Raw genomic sequence first — 1,204 nt, 5'->3', positions numbered from 1 at the left:
CCGCCCGACGAACTAGATTCATACCTTTCGCCACCCCGAGAAGGTCATAGCCGCTGGCTCCGGGGACCATGCCGTTGTAGTGTTGTGTGTCCGCGCGGGGAGCGTAGTGTCTTGCTTTCGAGCAGCACCGTACACAGAGAACCATTTAGTTGGTTAAACTAAATCAGGGTTGTCATAAACAAAAGTTAGTTCCTGAAACCGACTCAAATATAGTATCCTTATTTTGAACTAAAAATGGTCGCACTAATCAAAAAAAGTCATCTTGACTAAATTATTTCATCGTCATATGGATAAAATTTGGTTTGAAGAGCTAAAATTTGATCGGTTTTGCATTTGGTTCTCTGGACAAAACGGTCTTCTGGACGGGCCCACCCAGCCGCTGTGTATTCCCCGTCAATGTGCTGCTAACCAACATTGTGTACTTCTCATTCGTCACCAGGAACAAGGCACCGCTACGGTCGGCGGGATCCAGGGATGGCTTCGCCGTCGGCGGCGCTGGGCCGGGGGCGGGGACGCTGACGATCGGGGGGCTGAGGGGCGGCTCCGGGGGCGGCAACGGCAGCCCCGGCGCGGGCGCCCCGCCCTACCGCTACTACACGCAGCTGCCCCCGCGCGAGCTGGACAGCACCGCGTTGCTGGTGAGTATCTCTGACTGTCTGCGAAATACACGGAGAGCGTAAAGGTTGGCGCTACAGAGGGCAGCGGCCGGTGTCTTTCGCACTCATAGCCGGCTCATAGCCCACCTGGACTAGAGCGGCAATGCTCTGGTCGCCCGCCCGTCTGCCGGCTAGCGCCCGGTGAGCGAGACTAGGCCACCCACTGCGCACCGGTGCTCCACGGGAGGGCCTGCCCACTAGCGCCCAGCGCCTGTAGGAGCGAGAGTAGGCCACCCGCCGCGCACCTGTGCTCGACGGGGCGGCCTGCCTCCAAGCGCCCAGCTCCTGGAGTAGCGGGAGTAGGCCACCCGATGCGCACCTTTGCTCGACGGGACAGCCCACCCGCTAGCGCCTGCAGGACCGATAGTAGGTCACCCGCTGCGCACATGTACTCGACAGGATGGCCCGCCCGCCCGCTAGCGCCTGCAGGAGCGATAGTAGGCCACCCGCTGCGCACCTGTGCTCGACGGGACAACCTGCCTCCTAGCGCCCAGCGCCTGGAGTAGCGGGAGTAGGCCACCCGCTGCGCACCTGTGCTCGACGGGACA

The 1,204-nt window shown here is 61.1% G+C and overlaps 1 protein-coding gene across 1 annotated transcript in view; it reads left to right on the top strand.

Moving 5' to 3' along the window:
- LOC113216736 (sodium-coupled neutral amino acid transporter 9 homolog) overlaps nucleotides 1-1,204 on the top strand; it is a gene marked incomplete at its 5' end in the record, with an annotated part of 12,603 nt that overhangs the window by 1,608 nt on the left and 9,791 nt on the right.

The sequence above is a fragment of the Frankliniella occidentalis genome, unplaced genomic scaffold (genome assembly GCF_000697945.3).
Source record: "Frankliniella occidentalis isolate FOCC.00 unplaced genomic scaffold, Focc_3.1 Scaffold59, whole genome shotgun sequence".
Classification (NCBI taxonomy): Eukaryota; Metazoa; Arthropoda; class Insecta; order Thysanoptera; family Thripidae; genus Frankliniella; species Frankliniella occidentalis.
This window is presented reverse-complemented; position numbering and strand designations above follow the sequence as displayed.